This window comes from Bemisia tabaci, chromosome 7, assembly GCF_918797505.1.
Source record: "Bemisia tabaci chromosome 7, PGI_BMITA_v3".
NCBI classification, from domain to species: Eukaryota; Metazoa; Arthropoda; class Insecta; order Hemiptera; family Aleyrodidae; genus Bemisia; species Bemisia tabaci.
The window spans coordinates 11,432,361-11,455,485 of record NC_092799.1 but is presented as its reverse complement, the minus strand read 5'-3'; the positions used below and the strand labels follow the sequence as shown (position 1 = coordinate 11,455,485).

Below are 23,125 nucleotides of genomic sequence, written 5' to 3'. Positions count from 1 at the left end.
TGTGTACTAAAAGATCGGATGAAGGATTAAGAAAACTTGATAGCTTTTCCGAAGAAAATTTTGAGAAAGTGGGAGAAAACGTCGGTGTCTCATACGAAGATTTTTGAAAATTTTGGAAGAATCAGGGAATGAGAATGGTCAAGAATCTTAGACACCGGGGTTGCGATGAGACTGTCCCGCAAGATAGCCAACGAGATTCTCAAGGAATAGGGAAATTAGTTAAGCAGGGTCATTGCTTCATCTCAAAATGGACGTATTTTTATCAAACGGAACTATAAGCATTAAGACATGAGCCCTGAGACCCATAAGAATATGTGCATAATAAAGCTCACGTCATAATGCACACAGTTCCGTTTGATAGAAATACGTCCAAATGTCTCAGAGTAACCCACGGTTTCGTCGTCTCCCGAACGAAGGAACGTAGTACCATTCCAAGGCTGGAAAATTATCTCAAACAATTTCATTTTTCACAAAAATGTACACCTGCAGTCTTTGTCCAAATTTTTTTGATCTTAGCTCGAGATCAGAGGGAAAAACGGTAGAAAAATGCAATTTGTGAGGTGAAATTCAGCAATATTGAAATAGATTTACATTCCCTCTTAAGGAGAGCGATGATTTGACCAAAAATTTGGTAGGTCAACCAAGTCCTTCTGGCACTGGTTGATCTGACTGAAAAAAAATTAAACTCAATGAAACTAAAAGTAACCGTGGATGCGGACGTTTTCATAAATATATAACCTCGTCAGATCATGGGGGTCGAAAATGACATCATATTCGACGTTATGACCAGACAGCTTGTCTGGTATGGTCATGTCAATAGAATGACGAACGAAAGGCTCCCAAAGAAGTTGCTTGATTAGGTTCCTCCTGGGAGGAGACGAAGTGGACGTTCAGTGAAAGGGTGGTGACAGGGGGTTTTAGAAGAAATGGGGTTTTGCCAACTCCCTGAGGGCGCACTGGTAAAAAAAAACCTCTTGGTTCAAGAGTGCAGTTTCTTATCGCCGGATTTAAGAGTCTGGATTCTTGTTTCAATGCAAAATCCGCTTGAAACAAGAGTTCAAGACTCTTAAATCCGGCGATAAGAAACTGCACTCTTGAACCAAGAGGTTTTTTTTTACCAGTGCGCCCTCAGGGAGTTGGCAAAACCCCATTTCTTCTAAAACCCCCTGTCACCACCCTTTCACTGAACGTCCACTTCGTCTCCTCCCAGGAGGAACCTAATCAAGCAACTTCTTTGGGAGCCTTTCGTTCGTCATTCTATTGACATGACCATACCAGACAAGCTGTCTGGTCATAACGTCGAATATGATGTCATTTTCGACCCCCATGATCTGACGAGGTTATATATTTATGAAAACGTCCGCATCCACGGTTACTTTTAGTTTCATTGAGTTTAATTTTTTTTCAGTCAGATCAACCAGTGCCAGAAGGACTTGGTTGACCTACCAAATTTTTGGTCAAATCATCGCTCTCCTTAAGAGGGAATGTAAATCTATTTCAATATTGCTGAATTTCACCTCACAAATTGCATTTTTCTACCGTTTTTCCCTCTGATCTCGAGCTAAGATCAAAAAAATTTGGACAAAGACTGCAGGTGTACATTTTTGTGAAAAATGAAATTGTTTGAGATAATTTTCCAGCCTTGGAATGGTACTACGTTCCTTCGTTCGGGAGACGACGAAACCGTGGGTTACTCTGAGACATTTGGACGTATTTCTATCAAACGGAACTGTGTGCATTATGACGTGAGCTTTATTATGCACATATTCTTATGGGTCTCAGGGCTCATGTCTTAATGCTTATAGTTCCGTTTGATAAAAATACGTCCATTTTGAGATGAAGCAATGACCCTGCTTAACTAATTTCCCTATTCCTTGAGAATCTCGTTGGCTATCTTGCGGGACAGTCTCATCGCAACCCCGGTGTCTAAGATTCTTGACCATTCTCATTCCCTGATTCTTCCAAAATTTTCAAAAATCTTCGTATGAGACACCGACGTTTTCTCCCACTTTCTCAAAATTTTCTTCGGAAAAGCTATCAAGTTTTCTTAATCCTTCATCCGATCTTTTAGTATGTATGTATGAGCCGCTTTTACGGCGCGCTAGGGCGCTCTGCGACGCCTATTCTCCACAGGAATCTGTCATGGTAGAGATCCTCCGGAAGGTGGCATCTCTCCATCTCTTCATGGATGCCCTCTACCCACCGTTTGGCTGGACGCCCTCTCCGTCGCCTACCTGGGGGGACCCACTCCAACACCTTCTTCGGCAACCTGGTATCAGCCATTCTCTGCACATGCCCATACCATACCAATTGCTTGGTCATGATATCGTGCACAATCGTCCCCTCAACGCCCATTATCTCTCGGACACGTTCATTCCTGACACGTTCTCTCCTCGAGATTCCAGCCGATCTTCGCCAGAAATCCATCTCGGTCGCCTTGAGCATTTCTTGGGTCCGCTTCTTCAACTGCCACACTTCACTGCCATAGGTGATAATAGGCTTGACAACCGAGTTATAAATCCTCTTCTTGTTGTCTTTGGAAATCCTTTGGTCCCAAAGGATCCCATTAAGCATGGCGATGGCTTTCCTTCCTAGAAGATTACGGTCCCGAATGGCCTGATCCAGCTTCCCATCCGAAGTCAGGTTCACCCCCAGGTACTTGTATTGTTCGCAACTTTCTATATGTTGACCATCCTCCAGGACTATGCTTTGCTGAGCACCTCCGACTGACATCTTTTTTGTCTTACGGACACTAACCTCGAGGCCCCATTTGCGGTACTCCTCCACCAACTTCCGGGTCATATACTCCGCGTCATCGTGATCTTGACTTATGACTACCTGGTCGTCAGCAAAGCATAGCGTGAACAGTGTTTCTTGGTCATTTAGAGGGACGCCCATGCCGGCACACTTTCTTTTCCATTCCTTCAGAACGTGCTCTAGATATATCTTAAACAGCGTCGGTGACAGACAACATCCCTGCTTAAGCCCCTTGGTGACAAAAAAACCGTCTGAAAGCCTTCCTTGGCACTTAATTCTAGCAAAAGCCCCCCGATAAAACTGCTTGACTGCCCCAATAAGTCCTTTACTAAAACCAGTTTCTTCTAGGACTTCCCAGAGTTTCACAAGAGGAATACTATCATAAGCCTTTTCAATATCCAAAAACACTAAATGAAGCTCCTGGCCAACAATTCTCTTCTTTTCGGTTAACTGGGTAACACAGAACAGATGATCAGCGGTAGACCGACCAGCCCTAAAACCTGCTTGCTCCTCCGCCTCGAACGGGGTCCACTCCTCTTCGATCTTCGCTTTCAACACTTTTCCATAAATTTTACTTATCGTTCCTGTCACCGCTAACCCTCTGTAGTTCCCACAGTCATCCTTCCTTCCTTTTTTATGCGACGCTGTTATCCAGGCCTCTTTCCATTCTTTCGGGATGTCATCACCGTCAATGCATTTCTGCAGCAAATCCCTGAGATGGTTAACCAACTTGCCAGTCCCACATTTAATTAACTCGGCTGGAATGTTTCCTGGCCCAGGAGCTCTTCCATTCATCAATTCCCTGATTGCTTTGACCACCTCCTCAACTCGAATTTCCATTGAGTGATCCTCGACTATATTTTCAGCATTCCCCGTTTGAAACTCTGGTCGTCCTTCCGTCAATAATTTATTAAAATGTTCGTCAAGCTGTGAGATTGTTATCGGAGATATAATGTCCCGTTTCATGTCCCTTCTTAGGCCTTTGATCAGCTTCCAGCTCTCAGCACTCTTCCTTCCCCCCAGGTATGTGTCAATCCTTGAGCAGTTAGTACACATTCAAATTTTAATTACAAAAGTGTTTCCGATGTTCATGTTTTCTGGTCAGTAAAGTCTTCTCTGTTATTATGAAGATTTAAAGATTCAAATGTGTTTTTCGAGAGGTCATTACTGGTGGCTCAAATACATTAACATGGATCGCATTCAGCAAAAGGGAACCAACGCGATTACAGTGTTTTCAAAACGGCGCAACTTCTCCGTTTCTTTTAAAAATACTTAATATACGCACAGTATTAAAATTTACACAATTGTTTTCCTTTAAAATTAGCAATTTTTGGTGGGAAGCCAAAAGTATTTGCTATTCTGGGCCAATTTTTAGGTACTTATGAAAAAGCAACATTTTTACAACACTGTAATCCCGCCGGTTCCTTTTTGCTGAATGAGATCCACATAAGCCACAGATCTTAATAATCTCCATAAAATTTTGAAAAAATGAAATGGTATTTAGACCATTAGAGATAGTAGAAGTTTCTCGGTCTTCGGAACAGATTCCCGAATTGAATCAGTGAGTTCGAAAATACACCAACTCGGTAGCTCGAAATTGCTCAGTTTTCATAAAAGACGATCAATTTTTATAAAAGTCATTGAAGTTAGCGCATCTGTTCCAACTTGGACCTTTAAAATGCCCTTCAGTGCTTGTATTTCGGCATCAAAATTCTCTTTCTTCGACTAACTTCTTCATTTACTCTTCGATTTCGTGTGTGTCTTGATTCTTTTCATTTTTCCGAGCTAGTGCGTTTTCATTCTCACTGATTCAATTTTCCCTGATTTTTCCTAAAATTTCCCCAGAAATCTCGTTGGCCTCCTTGAGCAACAGTCCCATCCAAACAAAACAAGATCCTCCATGCGATATCTGCACGCTTTCCTCCGCCAGACCAGAGTCAGGACTTGCTTCATTCCAACGGATTTCCCTCGGACGGGAGGACTGATCCGACTTGTTTCCGACAACCAGAGGCGGATCCAACAATTTGGCAACATCGGATTTCTTCCATTTAAACCTATGCTAAATAATCGATTCTTGTCGGAGCACCTGGCCCCTTAAAGAATCGATACATTTCCATAGGTTTAATGGGAGTAAATCCGGGGTTGCCAAATTGCTGGATCCGCCAACACCCCTCCCCCCACTTCGCGAGAAATTTCGCCCGGCAACGCTGTTATCTATGGTTTCTGCTTTTCCTCAGACATGCGTGAGTGATTGCGTGCCCCGAACCGCAGCGTGGCCTCGGGGCCGACCGGGGCACCGCAGAGGAGGAGGGGGGTGGAGAAGGGGCGGGGGCTGTATCGACTCAAGTTAACTGAAACCAAGTCGGGGAGAGACGCGAAAGCGTGAAAAGTTTCGCCCGCTGACACGAGCGAAATTATACTCGACCCGCGAGTACTCCATTGTCAAATTTCGCGTTGATTCCGTGTCAACCGGACCACGTTTCGGTAGAGGGAACCAATATTGTAGGCTCATTTTATGATCAACGGGAGAAATAACAAGGGAGAAAACGGGAAACAAGGCTAAAATACAACACTAAAAATCCGAGACGTTTCGATACTAAAGACGTACTTAAAGATCAACGTGAGTACTCTCGAAGTCCCTATTGATACAGGTGCTTATTCTTCTAATTATTATTCTTCTTCTGCATTACCTTTTCTACTCTTCTACCTCCTTCTCCTAGTTTTTGCTCTTCCTCCGCTTATATTTGCGAATTTTATCTAGGTTTCTCTTTTTTCGTTGTCATTTTCTCCTCTTCTCTTTATGTTCTCTCTTCTTCTCTCTTTTCTTCGTCCTTTCCCTCTGTCTCTATTTTTCCTTCTCGGTCCTTCGTTCCCCTCTTTTTCTTCTTCTTGTCCTTACTTTCTCCCCTCTACATAATCTTCCTCATTCTCGTTTTCTTCCCATTCCTCTTTCTCCCTCTCCCACTTTCATATCTCCTCCTCTTTTTCCGACCATTTTTCATATTTTTCCTCCACTTTTTCTTCCTTTCCTTATACATCCTCTCCTTCTTCTTTTTCCTGTATTTTCCTCCTCCTCAGCCACTTTAACTTCCTCCCATACACGTAAATACTTTCATGGATACTCCATAAATAGAGGCTCCTCGAGTATATAGGGAGAGTATGGACATGTCGAAAATTTTGAGGTAAGTTCTTAGACCCCAAAAGGGTAGGCAATCTATGAATTTAAATTATCCAGAGTGATTTATAATCACAATTGTTGAGAACTGTCGTTGGTAAAGCACGGACTTGACTTGGTTTTTGCATAAACTTACTCATTTTTGCGGAAGAATGCTTACTTATGAATTTTCTTGTCCATTTTCGTTTGATATTGGAGTCTAAAGATTGACAGTGGCCGACATCGGTTGGTCCAGTGGTTAGCGCAACTGATCACAGACCTAGATGTCCCGGGTTCGAATCCCGGCCACGGTGGCAAGATTTGATGGTCTCAGATCTTGTCTCCGTGGAGTGGCATGGATGTTCGCTCTTCGTTTCTTATTCCTTCGTTTCTTCCTTTGTACTTCCGTTTCTACTGTTGTTGTAAACTCTCCTTCATTTAGCGGTGGCTGTTTGTCTACACGACTAAGGCCAATAAACTATACCTAAAGTGCGTAAGCTCTCAAAAAAAAAAAAAAAAAAAAAAAAAAAAAGATTGACAGTGACATTTTTCGTTTTCAAAGGCTACCCACCCTTTTGGGCCCTAAGAGCTACATATTTCGAGTTGTCCATACTCTCTCTTTATAGGTACTCTACTCGGGAGCTGTTCCTCTGCAAAATGCACTCCAACTAGTACCCGACATAAATGGGCCTTTTGGTGAGAGTCGGCAACACTGGTATAGTTGGAGCGTACACGCTCGTCTCCACCCCCGACTTGGCGGTTCTTTCCCGCGCCCGACCACCGAGAAGTTGCTCCTCGCAGCTTTTCCTGCCGAAAAATCCCTCGCAAAATGCAGCTCTTGCACAATCAAAAGCGCAAATTTTCATTTTGACGGTCGGGGCTCGGAGCGCGTTGAGTGCGGGAAGGAAGCCGGATTCCTGGGAATGCCTTTTCAGAGTGCACTCTCCGAGAAATAGGACGTATTCGAATCAAACGGAACCATGTCCATTGTGACCTGGGCTCTGAGGCTCATAAGAGCACAAGCAATTGAGGGTCCACGTCACGATGAAGATAGCCCGTTTTGATTTGAATACGTCTAATCGTTAACGACTGATGGCACTGTCGAAAATGTAGGAGTGAAATCTGGAGGGTACAGAATGTTCCAAAAGTCTCGCACCACGCCTAGGGTTTTTGACCGTGTTCGAGGTGGTTCCTTTTAAAAAGTTGGGGGTTCTCAAGAGTAGTTTCTATAATCTAGGAGCAGATAACAAATTTCAAGTGTGTGTATCAATTTCTTTAACAGTTAGGGACTAATAAACCTCTCATCATTAGTCAATTACTCATTTAAAATTTAAAATTTAATTAGTCAATTAAAGTCCATATCTCATAAATATCGAACCCGAAAGCAAGTAAACCATACAACATTTTATTGACGTCATAGTGCGGGACTCAAGGATCATCTGGTATACCACTCTGGAGCTGGATATGTTTGTCACAAAATCTGAGCGATATGAAATTCGCCTTGTAACGCAAAAATTCACCTGAAGAAAAGGTATTATGCCCGAAAAAGGCGCAGATTCTGAGCCAAATTCATTTCAATCAAGTTGATTAACAAATACAAATGCACTCTAAAGAGTAATAAACTCCCGGCCCCATATTGAGATCTTAGACGAAAAGCCTACGTATCATTCGATGACAGTACCAAAAAACAAGCAGGAAGCTCCAACGCATTCGCGTCGGAAAGCGGCTCTGGCGACGGTAGTTGTTACGCGTTTACGGTTTCCTTGGTAACCTTTGTTTGCTATCAGCTGATGTCGAGTAGTATGACTAGGAAGCTCCAACCACGGCATTCTTCGAAAAAAGCGCGAAAACTTATAGGTTTGAATTTTCAAATTTTAAACGTAAAGTACATTTTTTCCAGTGCGAGATTAAAGCACAGACCCGTTTTGAATTATTGACAGTATCACCATGATTCCAAAAATACACTACACAACATAGCATTCGCTCACAGGAAAAAGATATCAATTAAAATAAAATCAGTCCCCCCTAAACAGCAGAAAATGGCGCCGATTCCCATCAACCAACGCGCGGTCTCTCCAATGTAACATGGTCCAATGATACTCCCCAGCTGGGACCGTCCGGAATAGCAGCTCTAGTGCAAGCACCAGAGCCGCTAAAATCGTCTTGGACGTAGATGGCTGAACAATCAAGCAATCTTAATTCATAATTTAAAAAAAAAAAAAAAAAAAAAAAAAAAAAAAGTTAAAAACTGCGTATCTTTTATTGCAATTTTTCGAATCTCCGCTTACAATTCATGTTAAGAAATGGAAATCACCAATCGATTGTCCTTGAAATGTTCCGGGAGTTTCCTACGCTCATTCAAAAATGGACCGAGTTCATCAGAAAGGAGCCAACCCACATTAAGTTGAAATAACTGAGAAAAAGAGTTTCAAAGTTTTATTCCTGCATAAGGCTCAATGTAAAAAATAAAGAGGGTTATTCAAAATCGGCGATTTTACCCTACGCTTGGATTTTGCCCGGAGTTGGATATGTTGTTCCCTATCACAAGACACGCCTTTTTCCGGCATTGGCAAGTTCACCCGAAATTTTTCCCGCGCGCTACAGCGTTGCCAAGTTGAAAACAGGCAAATTCCGTAAGTGGCATCAAAATTGAGCTATGAAGTTGCGGTTTTAACGAAAATTCTCTAAAAATTACGCACTTTTAGGATATGACCATGTTTTTAATGTCGCATTAATTTTAACATGCATTATTGCCAAATTTCCGATTTTTAAATTCGACAAATGCTACATATTCGCAAATACCCAAAAAAGCTATCTTCAAATTTGAATAAAAAGTTGTCTAATCGATAGTTCGTTCGATTCCGCATCCATCGATATATTATAGCTCGCTGGGAAACTTTTGGTTCGCGAGATATCATCATTTTTGTGAACAGCTTTATGGAGCGACGACGCTTTTTGAGTCCGGGCGGATAGAAATTTTAGCCTCCAAAAACACCGGGTAGCATTAATTCCATGGTTTCCTATGTAATTTTTGGCGCTGAATCCGAATTTGACCATTTCATAAAAAAATTGTCACCAAGATGTTGCCAAATTTGGCAAAAATTGCTTAAAATCGGCCTTTTTGGCGGATTGTAGCCTGTGACTTGCCAGGAGTTGATCAGACGACAAAATTGGTTATTTCCACAGTTAAAACTCGTTAAACTATCTACAAGCTGAGTCAAATTCTTTCTGCTCACGGTAAAATTAAACGCGCGACAAGCAGCAAACTGAAAAAAAGACACCAAAATTGGCGCTTTTTGCGGTTTTTGTCGTAAGTTTCTTGTTTTCCGATTAAGAGAATGTTTCTTGACTATACTAATGAACAACATGAGCAGAATTTAATAAAATTGAACAATAAAATAAGATCGAACATATTCCAATGTTGCCAAGCTTAAACAAAATACTTTAATTTTCGCTGGTTTTTTCGATATTATTGTCCTATATTCTTTGTTCACCTCTTATTTTTAAATTTTATAAATGTATCTCTCTTGCAAAATAATACACTTCTGTAGAATAATTTAATTTTCAACTTAGATATATACTAATAACTAGGGTATTTAGTTCAGAGAGGAAAAATTCATAAAATAGTGAGTTTTATCGAATCGTGTCAATAAACCACATTTTGAAACAATAATGGAAAATTTTCTGTTAAAAATTAATGAATAAAATGTACTCCTCAGACAGACTTCATTAAAACAAGACAAGACGCATTGCAATATTGCCAAAATTACGTACAAATCGTTGAATTTTGGCGGTATTTGACCGTTATTATTCATTACCCTATATTTAGAATACAATTTTATTTTATAATTCTGAGATAATGGAGTTTAATAGAAAAAAGTAACGACACCAAACTGAAGAAGACGCCCAGGAAAGGACAATAAGGGGCTTAAAAAGGAACAAGGGCGCTCTAAATTACTGAGGACCTGTGGGTGGACAAGGGACAATGGCGGTTAGGCGTCGCGGGGCCCGAGAGACCGCTGTTAAAGCGGCTCTTTATCTATATATGTAACAATACAATAGTTTGTCGTTACACTCGGCGTAATTAGGATTTTCCTAAGAAACATTCTCTTAATCGGAAAACAAGAAACTTACGACAAAAACCGCAAAAAGCGCCAATTTTGGTGTCTTTTTTTCAGTTTGCTGCTTGTCGCGCGTTTAATTTTACCGTGAGCAGAAAGAATTTGACTCAGCTTGTAGATAGTTTAACGAGTTTTAACTGTGGAAATAACCAATTTTGTCGTCTGATCAACTCCTGGCAAGTCACAGGCTACAATCCGCCAAAAAGGCCGATTTTAAGCAATTTTTGCCAAATTTGGCAACATCTTGGTGACAATTTTTTTATGAAATGGTCAAATTCGGATTCAGCGCCAAAAATTACATAGGAAACCATGGAATTAATGCTACCCGGTGTTTTTGGAGGCTAAAATTTCTATCCGCCCGGACTCAAAAAGCGTCGTCGCTCCATAAAGCTGTTCACAAAAATGATGATATCTCGCGAACCAAAAGTTTCCCAGCGAGCTATAATATATCGATGGATGCGGAATCGAACGAACTATCGATTAGACAACTTTTTATTCAAATTTGAAGATAGCTTTTTTGGGTATTTGCGAATATGTAGCATTTGTCGAATTTAAAAATCGGAAATTTGGCAATAATGCATGTTAAAATTAATGCGACATTAAAAACATGGTCATATCCTAAAAGTGCGTAATTTTTAGAGAATTTTCGTTAAAACCGCAACTTCATAGCTCAATTTTGATGCCACTTACGGAATTTGCCTGTTTTCAACTTGGCAACGCTGTAGCGCGCGGGAAAAATTTCGGGTGAACTTGCCAATGCCGGAAAAAGGCGTGTCTTGTGATAGGGAACAACATATCCAACTCCGGGCAAAATCCAAGCGTAGGGTAAAATCGCCGATTTTGAATAACCCTCTTTAATCCTTCTTTTCACAACAAAATTTTTGTTTTTAAGACTTTCAATTTTTGGCAAAAAAAAATTTACGGTTAGTGAAACTGGAAAACATTCTTAGCTCAATTTTTTGGAAATGTGGGTTGGCTCCTTTCTGGTAAACTCGATACAAATATTTTTCGAAAATTTCAAGAATATTTTCCGCACATATCCCTCAAAAAACAGAACAGGATCGGAGATTTTGAAACGTAGTAATGGAGGAACACATTTTCGAACTCACACGGAAAAAAATTATATGTTGATATTACATTTATATTGTTGAAAAAATGTCCGAAAAGTTTCAAATGCTGATTTACATTTGGAGAAACGCTAACTTAACTACACCCGCTGTAAAACGAACAAATTCAAATGTTTTTATAGCATTTTTGTATTGTGAAATCGGCATTTGAAACTTGACGGGCTTTTTTTTAACAATTTAAATGCAGAATCAGCATTTAATTTTTTTTCGTGCAGTCATCAAAGCTCTATTACGGTTGTATTGCGTTCCACCAACTGCAAAGCTGGGGCTACTAAGAGACTAACAAAAAAAATTTAAGGACCTTTCATTGTTTTCGGCGTGAGCTTTTATACGCGTGCCGCGCGTTTCCATGGCAACACGCCGCTAGCATCAGCATTTCGGCAGCAGAGAGTTATCCTAGCTCGGGAGTTTAACCCATTCAAATGACAATTAAACACACTGCACTTAAGGAGGGCACTTCTGGCTCCACGCTTTCTTTAGCGCTTCCGCTAAGATGTGTGCTTCACGGGTGTCAAATAATACCGATAATTCACCCCTTTAAAGTTGAAATAACGGATATTAGCTTTTTTTGGAAGCGATTGTACAACGATGAGGCGGGACGCCACCCGTGAAAAGTATTTTAGCGCAAGGAAGCAATTGCAGCTCCTTGTGTGAATTTCTCCGCGGTTCAGTGTTGCCATGTTGCGAGAATTTCTTTGATTTGTCTCATTCCTTCAGCAAACTTTCAGCTTACATTCTTCAGCTGATCCTTCACGGGCTGATTATCGAAATTGATAGACGAAATGATAGACAAAGAAGACGAGGGGAAAATGAAGCGGTTGAAATGAGTGGTTGTCGTAGACTAAGGGAAATACCATGGTCTAACTATAAGATCTCTCGTGGGTTGTCGCTACTTAGTCTAGTACTTAGGTACCTACTTTGTTCATTGCAAAAACTCGCTTTTACACCAATAGGATTGGCCCAAATTTGTTTTGTCTTCTTAGTCTATCGCTATGTCTATCAATTTTAATAATCAGCTGGCTGCACTTCGGAGAACGAATCAAGATTCGATGCATCGGTTGATATTTTTTGGAAAATTCGATATTCTTCCAGAATTTCTGGACATCACTTCACGCTGTCGCATTTCGGGTATTTGTACACCAAAGGCCGAGAAACGCATTGAAATAACTCTGAAAGTATGTACCGAGCAAATATCGCAATTTTTTTTGTCTTCCGATTTGTGATATTAACTCAGGCTGACTTTTAAAGCTATAAAAAAAATGTCTACTGGTTAAATTAGGTGTGCAACTACCTGCCGTTCTATAAAGTGATGAGATGTTCCGAAATGTTTAGGTACGTGCAATCCAGAGGTTATCTAATGATCGATCGGCTATCAAGTCATTCTCCGAAGTACTGAAGATTCATCTAAGTAAGGGAATATTCTAAACATATTAAAATCCTCATTTTTAATGCTAATATTTATTCCCATTTAAATATAATTCGTATTACTAAAAATATTTTTTTTTTCTTGCAATTTTTGCTCACTTATCTATGGAGGATTTTTACGCGCTTACTTATTTCATTAGCTTTTTGAATTTGCCGTATATTCCGTTTGAACATCCGTGCAGCACAAAAATAAAAACTTAGGCATTATGCTTAAATGACATTTGCGGTAGATGTACACAAATTGTACGGACCCAGTAGAATTCGGTACAGACTCCATCTTACAGTGGCTGAAAATAACATTTAGTATGGTGTTTAACTCATTGCGTAAATTAAATCGAGATACTTACTCATGGTAAACCAGAAGAGACAGAAAGAACAACGCGCACGCCAACACATCGGCACGACCCACGATTCCACTGACCTGAAAAAAAAGTAAGAAGAAACTGTAGACGTTTATTCATGAATATTGTTCTTTACAATGCCTCTATGGTGCTTACCAAATTATATCACAAGGTAAAATTCCCTCCCGCTTTCACTAAAACTATCCTTTAAAAATGACCATCCAAATGTATTCCTTAAACTTCTTAAAAAATTCTGCCGGGAAGAAGCGTTCTACCACATAAATGAGTTTCTAGGTGATAGCTAAAAATAGAGATGTCAGATTGTTTCTGAGGAATTTCTGAATATAGCTGTTAAATACTCAGCAATTGAAAAGTAACAAATTGTTATTTAAATTTGTTTGGCATGTGTTGAAATTAAGTTTTTTGAGGTACAAACCACATTTAACACGTACTATAAGCTAAAACTTAGCTTTTGTATGTACTTAATTGGAAAATAAAATAAAAAATAAAATAAAATGGGTCGGTTACGCTGGTCACAGAATCGTGTTTTGATGCCTCATTCTCGTAGATTAGCTAAAAACAATAGCATCTGTTCAAACCGCAGCTTTCTACGTTCAATATTTACCAAGATATCTCTCTTCGAAAAGTTGGATTTTTGTCGTCATCCACCGCGATAGTGACATCCTTGGTTCCTTCCACCTCGGTTTTATCGGTCAGGGAGACACAAATTAGCACTAGTTACTCATCGTGAAACTATAATGAAAGCAAGGTGGAAGGAACCAAGGGTGTCACCATCGCGATGAATGACGTCAAAAACCCGACTTTTTAAAGAGCGATATCTCGGTTAAAATTGAACGCAGAAAATTGCGGTTTGGACAGATATTATTGTTTTTAACTAATCCACAAGAACCAAGCATCAAAACACGACTCTCTGACCAGCGCACCTAACCCACTGGATGAACATGTTGTAACATGTTGCGGGTCGGATGGTTTTACGATCATTAGAAATTATTTCGAAACATGTTTTTAGACCAGTGCATCCATTACTAATGAGATCAAATCTCGAGGGTAGTTCCCTCTTCTCAAATTATTCGTGCGAGAGGTGGATCCTGTATTCCCAGCCTCCTCGACACTATTATTCAGCGAGAGAGCTCTCTCACCAAATTTTGCGCTGTAAATGTAGAAAGCAACTGTAGTATGTAAGTTGCCTTTGGTATCACTGCTTACTTCGCAACTGTGTGTTGACAGCACTGAATTCAAAATTCAATCAGAATTCCATCAAACTGAGGCTAGTCCTGCTAGTCCTTCTAACTTTCTCGAAGTCGTCCAAATTTATGTAATAAACTTTGAAGTTTCCCATCTCGCATCTATGATAGGTTTGTGGCTTTCTAAACGAAGGAACTTAACTGCATTCGAAAGTTGCAGACTTCACGAGAAATAGTAATTTTTTTCAAGATAACTTAACAAAACCACGAAAATCCGTTGTTTTTTTTTTTTTTTTAAATTCTGTATCACTTTAAAACGACAATAATCCAAGCAAATAATAAAAAAACTTCAAAATCCAAAGTTGGTAATCGCTGACGCTACAAGTTTGAAGAATTGTGTCACAGCGTCGAAGACAGTGCGGCCTGCGCAGCGCAAAACGCCTAGTAGCGCCTTACAAGACTATAGGATACTTCATGCATCGCGCGGAAAACATAGTAGCGCCTTACAAGACTGCAGGATACTTCAAGCATTGCGCGTGCGGACACCACTTCCGAGCAGTGCAAACCGCGAGCTGGACATCAGCAAAGTTGGAACGTAGACACGGCTATTTGACTGGAAAATGATGACATCAATACAGTAAGCAGCACATAGAAAATGCGAATAATTCGAGTTTTCCTAAAAAAAATTGGTAACTAATACTTGAGTATGGAGTGCCACCAAATCGTGCTGCGATAGAAACTGTGCAAAATTAAGACGATACAAAACTGTAGAGTATGAGGAAAAGAATATTTTTTCTGAGTTTTCGTTCAAAGTTCTAAATTCCGGAATTTTTGACGGTCATGGAATAGGAGCACTGCTATATCAGGGTGTCTACTAAAACAGACTGGCCAAAAATCAGCACTTTCATTGTGCTTCTTCATTACATTCCCAAAAAATTCAGTACCTCTTCCATAGAAAAATTCAGTACTTTTTCAGTACCTAAAATTGACGAATTCATAAAATTTTCAAGAATTTGAATTTCTCGCTCAAATTGCGATACAAATAACGAAAAACGAAAAAAATACCGGATCTTCCTACGGAATTTCCTTACTTTTTCAGTCCTTCCGGACCGACCTTGAGGAATCAGTTCTATTTCCGGACTTTCCAGAAATTCCGGACTTGTAGAAGCCCTGTACATGATTTGAAGGTTCCAGGTTTTGCTGCAAGGAGCCACGCGCAACCCCTTTTCAACCACGGCACCGCGAGCTCATACGAACTCCGCAACCCCTTCCTCACACTCTCACGTCCTCGGTATTCTTTCGAAATTAGTTCGACATTCATGCTGCGGGTTCGCGACGCACTCGAGATAAGCTTCATTACGAGGGCGCGCCATATTAATATCCGGAGTAATTAATGACCCGCCTTAATCACTCGCGCAGATCGAAATTCGGGGCAACTTTCGGATCTTTGACGAGGGATGATTGATTCGCCCCCGGATCCGCGGGACAATGCGTCGCTCCTTTTACATAAAAACGTACCTCCATTTGTATTTGAACCCTAGCACACATAATGTTTTACGGAGAACGGGGCTCACGTGGAAATCGAGATATGTTGTTACGTCAGAGGAGCGACAATGGGAGCCGGCGACGCGTACCGGCGAGCGCACTTAATCATCGCGCCGTTTCTTCGCCGCACGGTGGATCGAGTCGATAGAAGGAGTCGGACAAAATTTGGAAACTTTAAATTCTTATAACTCCGTTCGTAATAAACTTGGAGGTTCCAAAAGTAATTCCATTGGTTTTTTCGTGAAATTTTCTTTTAGAAGCACCCCTTATAATTGAAAATGTGACGAAATAGACATCAACATTTGCAGTTTTGGCTAAAAGTTTCATGTTCGAACCTCTCCCATTGACTCGATCCACTGTGCGCCGCCCGCGTATGCCCCCACGCTGAGGAAAAACGCCTTATAAGCCTTCAGGCGTTGCTATATTTCCTTCAATAATACATGAATTAACTCGAAAAATTTTGTATATTTTTCTTCAAATTTTCGGAAAATTTTCTTCCCAATTATACCTAAACTATCTGAAAATTTCAAGGAAAATAGGACATATTTTTTCTGGGGAATACAAGTTTTAAACCAGGTGAATTTGGCAGCATTCGAATGTTCATAAGGTGTTTTTTTCTTAGCGCGGCAGTGTGGGATGAGGATCTTCGGGGGTTGCAAATTTCGGGGTTGATGAATGTGGAGACGTCGAAGGGGGTCTCGCATGTCGAATCAGGGTTTCTTACCGGGTTAAATGACGAGGGGTCGTGGATTATTGAAATTTGTGCTCGTAAAACACACACACCCTTCCCCTCCTTTCTTCACCTGGAATGTTGTGAATACATTTGCTGACGACGCGATATTACCGCAAACTAATGAAATAAGAGCGTCATATTAGGCAAATCTTAGAGAAAGGCAAGCGTTGTAGTGAGGAAGGGAAATTGGACTTCATTTTGTGCTTATATAGGAAGTACAATTTCTGGTTCATCCGTAAAAACATTCATGTGCGTGGGGAAACTAAAGGTCCATACGCTGTTTCTAAACTAAGCTACAGTGGAAATCGAATAATAAGACATCGCTTATAACGATAGATCGGTTATAACGACCTGCGATCTGGTCAGTCCCGTGGCTGAAATCCCATTTATTCAGTGTACTTGGGCAACAGCAGTGTACTTGGGTTATAGCGACAATCGGATAAAACGACCAAATTTAGCCGGTCCCTAGAACGTCGTTGTATCCGATTTCCATTGTAGTGATTGTAGGTTCGAACTGCGAAATGCAATCCAATTTGCTTCGCAGGAGTGGAGGTAAAACTTTAAATAACTCTAAAAGTACTTACATACAAATGGATTACGTTTTGCCATAAGGAACTGATATTTCTAGGTCATCCATTAAAACACACATCGGTATAGAGAACAATTTTCAGACACTTCAGATTCAATTGAAAATAAAATTCTCTAACAATTTTGAAGTAAAATACTGGAAGATTTTCCCAAAAAATCATGTTTTCTCGAAGAAAAGGTGGCAACTTTCAAAGATTTATGAAAGGTTCTTCCTTAGCGCAGCAGTACTACTTCCTACTAGATGTTACCAGAAAGGTCTGCATCTGGAATGAGGACTCCCAACAGTTTTTTTTCTCCTTCCAGTTCAGCGGGCAATAAACGTTCAATTCCGTGTTTAATCGGTTCGAGACGCTCGAGGCACTGATTGAACAACTGAAAAATCCTCATCTCCTACTTACTCCACCGTTGTTTTCCACTTTTGTTTCGTGATTTCTTGGTTTAATTCAAGGGACACCAGGCGCAACTCAATTCCAATTTTAAAGGCCCTGAGAGCACAGGAAGGAATCAACCTTCTACCCCTCCCCCTTGCCGCGATAGGGGCAGGGGGAGAGAGAAAGGGGAGAAGAAGGGGGCTTGTAAATAGGATTGGGAAAAAACTCGAAGAACAACACGAGAATGACGATTCGGAACGAAACGATGAGAGATGGCATGGGCATCGCTTTGACAGAACCCATGTTGGCAAGTCGGGCAAATTTTACAGCACTGTCGGGCGTGGCGTTTTGGTTTACTTTCGTGGATTTGGCAACAACGGGTGGAGGCGCAAAGGGAATTGACAGAAGTAGGCCCGACGCTGATTGCTGTGTTGCCATGGATCAAGTTCCTGCAAGAGCGGAGAATTTGCGAATCGACGAACTTCCTTTCGTTAAATCGTCGCCCCTCTAACGTAAAGCCACGTCTTTATTTCCACGTGAGCCTCGAAAAGCATAGAGTTTTACGGACCGTAGGGTTCAAAGGGATATCAAGATACCCCTTACGTTAGGGAAGGCACTACTGAACAGTAACGTGGCATCGTAAGAGATCGAAAGAGGTGAATCGGTTGAGCCATATCAATCTCTCGTCATAGACTCCATTCATTCTATCTCAACACACGTCCCCGCAGCGCTATAATAGTGATACAACTATTCGAACTCTCGAGTAGCCGTTTTGCCTATTCTGTCAGATGAAGGCGATCCGTAGCCGCATCTGCTACTTTCACGCATCGCCTCACCACGTCAAATCGACCGCCGGATTTTGACGGATCGGATTTTGATTAGCTTTGTCTCTCCCTCGAAATGATTTTTGGAACTTTCCGTTTTTTTAGGGAAGTTTGCGTTTGAGAAACTATACCAAACAACAAGAAAAAACAACCATAATCCTCTGTTCATATGGGAGGTGAATCGCGAAGTAACGCTAGCTGCCGTTGATTTCCTTCTTTTTTGGTGTGTGTGAATTAGCATTTTCTGTGTAAACTGCCTAAACCTTTGGATTGAGGTGATCGAAACTTTGTGTTGAAAATCTCCATCCTCGTTAAAAATTAGTCGCCAGCCGCCAAGATGTACCCTGAATCACTTCGGTGATAATCCAATGCGCTGGTCATTCGCAAGTCGCGAACTCTGAGTATCGGAAGGAGAGTACATAAATTCGGTAGGACACTTTCTTCAAGATCCAATGTCTCAGAGCGACAGTTTTGGTCGATTTGACACATAAGTGTGTTGAGCAACGAAGTTCTTTGGGTCCCTGGTAAAAGTGAGTCGGTCTGACGTCAGGCTATGTTTCATAAACTACCCTGAGTCAGACTGATTCAGGCTGACATCAGCAAGAATCAGTCTGACTCAGGGTAGTATGTGAAACATAGTCTTACGTCAGGCTGACTCACTTGACCAGATCGATTAATTTATCTCACTGGAAAAAAAGTATCACTATCCCAAATATATTTCTAGCTGATTTTGGCGCCAGATATTAGAATTGGTGCTCAAGCCAGACATATGGTTGAGTCAGCTGAAAAAGAGTGGTTGGATCAACCATACCTCTAGCTGGTGTCCTTACAGTCAGCATAAGTGTGGTTGGATTGACTATACGCTGGCTGGTGCCTTTACACTTCTAGATAGTGCAACTTCTCTTATGGCTGGCGCCAAAATCAGCTAGGAGATGGCGTGATCTACTTGAGATTGTGTGATTTACTTGAGATTGTGATACTATTTTTTTAGTGTGGCACAGAACAGTAACACCAAGTAACATAGAGTAACACCAAACTTAGACATTTTAAACTGTGTTCAACCCCGAAATATTCCATTCCCCATTCCATTGATCGAAACACTTTCTTGTCATGACGAAATCGGTTCGGCAACATTGATGGAGCCACTGCCACGGATGTTTGTGTGCTTCGGGAGCGTTGGCGGGCCGTTCAAACGCGAAGACGGAGCCAGCCAAGGGTTTTCCCGAATAGTGCCTTTCCGCACGCGATCGTTATCGAAATGAAACTATAAAACGAACGCGGCGCATTCCTATTTCATTTTTTCTTCCTCCACCTATTTATTCTTTTTCTCTAAAATGCATTCTCGGTTCGTTTGAGAACGCGGCGATTCCCAATCCGAGCGACTCGCGGGTTGCGAGTCGACTTCACGTAGCGGCCCGCACTGCGGAGTTTACTCGGCTCAACGTCGCGACGTCAATTTTTGACGTTCTGACGACCAATCAGCGTTCGCAGATCCAACACTCACAGGGAAATAAACACACACCGGAACTAGAGTTTAGACTCTTAAAAACATCGACAAGAAAAAATACTCTTGATTCAATCGGATTTTTGTTTAAATCAAGAACCAAGCCTCTGAATTTGAGCAGATTTCCTTTTGATTTAAGCAAAAATCTGATTGAATCAAGAGTATTTTTTCTTGTCAATGTTTTCAAGAGTCTGGACTCTCGATCCAATGTGTTTTTTTTTTCCAGTGCGTGATTCGTGGTTGCCCGAACGAAGGAAAGTAACTCCATTCCAAAGCTGCAAAATTGAGTCGAACATTTCAAATTTTTTACAAAAATTCGCCTGCGCAATTTTGGTCCGAAATGAGTCCGATTTTTGGACTTCATTCGGATGAACGTAACAGATCATACAATCGCAGATTGTGAGGTAAGGAGTGCGTTTCAAACTTTGCCAATGCGCTCTTCGTGATTTTCGAGACAAATGCGGATAAAAACAACTCTTATTTTGGCTTTAGCAAAAGTTTGCAACAGGCCCATTTAATATGCGTCTATATCGACCATATTTCAGCAGTCCTAAACTGTTACAAGTATCTTTTTTTCCAAAATTCCAGTGTAGATAGGGAGGGTATGGATTCGATCGACATGAATTGATCGAAAAATGAAAAAAAGTGAATTGATCGAAAAATGAAAAAAAGTGAATTGATCGAAAAATGAAAAAGTGAATCGATCGACATGAATTGATCGACACCGATTCGATCGACAGTTAATTTAAAAACACCCGCGTCGATTCGATCGACATGAATGCATCGAAAAGTGAAAATGTGAGTCGATCGACGTGAATGAATCGACACCGATTCCGTCGACAAAATTCGATTCAATTTACGGGCTTGTCGGTCGATACACGGATTTGTCGATCGATTCGAGAGTTTTTCGATCCACTCACGGGTTTGTCCGATCCATTCTCGGGCTTGCAGATCCATTCATGGCTTTGGTCGATGGAGTCACGCATTTGTCGATCGATTCACGCCTTTGGTCAATCCATCCACGGGTTTGTCGATCGAGTCATTTCGATCGAATCCATACCCTCCTGTAGATAGACTTACTCCACTTGACTGCGTCTTATGTTTGTTTCGTTTCATGCAAGTCTAAATCCAAACGAAGTGTGTTCGGATGTGACCTATTTCCGAAAGTTCCTCAACAGAATTCCATTCCAAAGCGGAGCTTTTTTCCAATTCTGCTCTCCGAATTCCCGTGTAAACAAACACGAGCACAGGGGAGCGTGCTAAGGAAGAACGCCGTATGAGCATTCGAGAGTTGCCAAATTGCCCGGATAAAACATGTATCCTTGACAACAATTATGCGTATTCTTTCTTGAAATTTTCAGACATTTTAGGCGAAATTGTGAAAAAAAATTGTTTGGAAAATTGAAGAAAAAAAAATCCACGATTTTCCAAATAAATTGAGGTTTTATTGAATGAGATTTGGCAGCGTCTGAAGGTTCTTACGGCGTTTTTTCCTTAGTACGGGAGCGTTCGCGTGCAGTCGTTTTGATCCCGGCTGGCACGACCGCGGCCGCATTCAGGACTCGAAGAGCTCCAGCTCTTGTTCTGCTTCCGATAAGATTGAAAGGAGATAAAATTCTTCTCTTGCGCTCGCCGGGAAGAACAAAGAATAGTTTTCCCATTCTTTCCCGGGGAAAAAAAGATTAATGTTGGATCAAAGGAGGCTCGGCGAAGTGCCGGGGAAAAGCTGCTAGAAAACAAATATAGCTACGACATTTTCATGTAGCGCTTTTGCGGCCTGTGACTCCGGCCCGGCGCGGTGTTGCCGAATCGAACGAGGAAAGGATAACGTTCGAGAATGCTGCAGAGGAGTCTTCTGCCGTGCTAAAGAAGAACGCCGTATGAACCCTCAGACGTTGCCACATTACCTTCAATAAGACCTTACTTTACTGGGAAAATCTTGATTTTGTTTCTTCAATTTTCCAGACAATTTTTTTCGCAAATTTGTCTTAAATGTCTGAAAATTTCGACAAAAATGCGCATAATCGTTCTCAAAAATACATGTTTTATCCGGAAATTTGGCAACTCTCGAATGTTTATACGGCGTTCTTCCTGGCACGGCAGTCTTGCAGTGGCGTGGCGTGCTTTGCGATTATCGATATTTCCCCATTTGAAGCTGTAATAAATAATCGATTATTCAGGTGTTCGCAGTGAACACCCTATTTATCGATAGGTACTTTTCCATAGGTTTAAATGGCCGATCAATCGATACATCACAAAGCACGTCACGCCACTGCGATCTTGGAAGAAGAGCGACGAGATTTCGGTAAGCTGTATGAAGTAAGCATGTATCGTAATGATTTTTGCACCTTGTCTTATGATCAATTCAGTATGATCATTCTTATCACTAATTAATATGTGCTTCGACGGAATGAGTGATATGAATACTTAATGTTTTTAAAAAACACTGTAAGATCTATTCGCGCTAATAGGTGGAACGCTGGTCAGACCAATTACATTAAGACGCGCTGACAAGCCGGTGCCGATCGTCGTGTGAGAAGCAGAAAAAAGCAAAAACGCCTTCGATTTCTCGCTATGCAACCCGCATATCCAAAGAGCACGAATAGTTGCATCAAGAAGATACATACAAACACTGTCCTTTTCAATGAACCACTACACAAGGTGCATTTAAGCATTCTTATACATGGTTCTTAAACAAATTTTAACGTAGAACATGATCTTTTCATCGGAAAAAACTGGGATCAACTCCTAACGAAGATATTTACGTTTTTATTGTACATTGGTTACGGGAAATTGGAATTGCCCGGTCGCAAGAAACGAAACACTCTAAGAGTAAAATTGCACCTTACAAAGGTTTTGACAGGCTTCTAAATCGAGCAGTGTTCCTTTCCCACCATTTACGATTCTAAGTATTCAATAATTTGCTATAGTTGAAACCAATGCGTCAAGATGTGGTTGCCAACATTTTCACATTGCAGACCGTGTCAGGGTAACGTTTAGGGTGCAATTTGACTCACGTAGACCCGTTGCTCTTCATGAACGAGAGATTTGAATTCACACGTTTAGAAACATTAAATGTCTTAATTAGGAGTTAATTCAAGTTAGTTTTTGTTGTGCGAATCGTGTTCTACGTGAAATTTTGATCGAGAAACATATTGCCGAATGCTTAACTTCTACTTTGTCCAGTGGTCCATTGTGGCACACTATTAAAATTTGCACATTCTTTAGTGGTCTGTTGCAATCATAAAGCGCTTACAATCAGCCAGAGAAAGTAAAAACACCTTCAGCATCACGTTATACAATCCGAATATCCAAAGAGTACGAATTGTAACATCAAGGCGCTAAATTCTGACACTATCGCAATGTCGCATTGCATTGTGGCGCAATACTGTGATTCGCACATTGTTCAATGGTCGATTGTAATTATAAA

At 41.0% G+C, this 23,125-nt stretch overlaps 1 protein-coding gene across 1 annotated transcript in view; it reads right to left on the bottom strand.

Moving 5' to 3' along the window:
• Positions 1–13,002, bottom strand: part of LOC109035266 (protein O-mannosyl-transferase TMTC4) — a 220,756-nt gene extending 207,754 nt beyond the window's left edge. The window contains exon 1 of the mRNA XM_019048839.2: positions 12,932–13,002. The gene's annotated coding sequence lies outside the window, so the exon portion shown is untranslated. The remainder of the gene's footprint in view (positions 1–12,931) is intronic.
• Between the last annotated feature and the right edge of the window lie 10,123 nt (positions 13,003–23,125).